Consider the following 2,075-nt stretch of genomic DNA (forward strand, 5'->3'; position numbering starts at 1 on the left):
TGAAGGCTTGAGTTCAGTCCCTGGCCCCATGTAAAACTTGGGCATGGTGATGCATGCTTAATTTAACGTTGAGGGAGTCAGAGGCAAGCAGATGCCTGGGGCTCGCTGGCTAGCCAGCCTAGCCTAATTTCAAGCCAGGTAAGGGATTCTGTCTCAAGAGCCAAGGAGAGAGCTCCTGAGGAATAGTGCCTGAGATGACCTCTGACCTCCACACTAATGTGTACACACCTTCCCTCCCAAATAAGCAGATGGTAAAATTGATTTATAAATTAATCCCGACTCCATCTGGGACATGATAAATCCATGTAGATTACTTCATAGATGATCTAGTGGAAATGTTTTAGAATGCACTGAAGTCTGATGCTTTCTAGCAAAATGTGACAATCTTAACAAGTATATAACTTATTTTAGCATGCACATGCGCTAGCCAACTCCAGTTCACAGCTCCTTAGTCTTCTGTCTCCAGCTCTCTGCCTTAGCACAGCAGCAATGTCTAGAGGCAGAAACCTGAAGAGTGCACGATATGGAAAAGGTACACACGCTATTGCCAGACCCTGACCCTTCCTGCTGCACAACGAGAATTAGTGAGGATCAAGAGTGGCTGGGAGGGTGGCTCAGTGACACAGAACATACTTAGCATGCACAAGATCTTGTGTGGACTCAGCGCGGCGCTGTGGAAACTAATGGGGAAGGGGGATTCATGCCACCGACTACAAAACAATCCACACTCAGTGGTGCTGGAGAGATGACTCGGTGGTTACATTCTGCTGATCGTGCAGAAGACGTGGATTCCATTCCAGCACCCACGTGCTCACAACCATATTCACAATCATCCAACATTCTAGCCTCTTTGGGTACTAGGCACCCATGAAGTGCATACGTGTAGGCAAAACACTCCCACACACACAATAAAAGTAACTGAAACATATCCTTAAAAAACAACCCATGCTCCGTAACTACGGCAACATTCCTTTCCGGTGTGCTGTTCCTTAACAGCACCACTTCCGGTAACGCTGTCCCAGCTCGGTGCAAATTCACTTACCATCTAGTAAATCACTCCCTTGGGCATCCCCATTTAAGAAGAAAAGCCATGGGAACTGATGATGCGCCAGGCAGGGGGTAACAGCAAAAGCTTCCTGACCTGGATCAGCTCATGAGAGGTCCAGGGAGGGAGGGAGCGAGCCACACCAAACTTCTCACAGCCCTCAGCAGCCAGGGTCCTGCCGAAAGGCAAGCAGCAAGCATCTCCAGGTCTGTGTGTTGATGACTCACTTGATCGGTAGTTCCTAAGAAGAGTACACACACACACACACACTGCCTTTGTCTCCTGGTGGGGAATTTATGGAACTTCAAAAGTTACGAAACTGAGAGTCTCTGGGGAATGACGTTTAAACACAGAACAGGCAGTTACAGCAGCCTTCCCCAGTCCACGAGCTGGTTCAAGCTGCTGTGATCTACCATACACAGAAGATGAGGGGCCTCTTTTATAGATGGTGTAGGCCACTTTCATACTGTATCACGCATTTCAAGTAGGAAAAAAAAATACCGATCTTAGATATAACTTCTGAATCTTCTTGAGAAAGAAACAACATTGGGAATTTACAGATTGTGAAATATCCCCACAAACTTATGTGTTTGAACATCTGGGCCCCATCTGGTGGCACCATGTCTGGAGGTGGTAGAACCTTTGCCTCTAGAGCCTAGCTAGCAGGAATGGGTCATTAAAGATGACAATCCACTTCTGTTTCTAGCCTTAGCTCTCCGCTCCCTGACTCAGAAGCGTCGTCACAGACCTGCACCATAGCCCTTAGGCCTTCCTGGCCATGATGGGGACTCATATTCTCCCTTTCCTTGCAGATACTTCATTCAGTTATTTAGTCAGAGACAAGAAAGCAACTAATAATATACAAACACATAATAGGCATGTGTTAATTGCAATTGTCACTGAATAATTATACGAGAACAATCACTCGCCCTGGGGCTGCTGACACACACAACCAGGGTCTGAGTAATCAGCACATTAAAGAATTCTGTTAAATAAACCAAGGCAGCACCAAATAAACAGGCACAAATGG

The sequence above is a fragment of the Phodopus roborovskii genome, unplaced genomic scaffold (assembly GCF_943737965.1).
Source record: "Phodopus roborovskii unplaced genomic scaffold, PHOROB, whole genome shotgun sequence".
NCBI classification, from domain to species: Eukaryota; Metazoa; Chordata; class Mammalia; order Rodentia; family Cricetidae; genus Phodopus; species Phodopus roborovskii.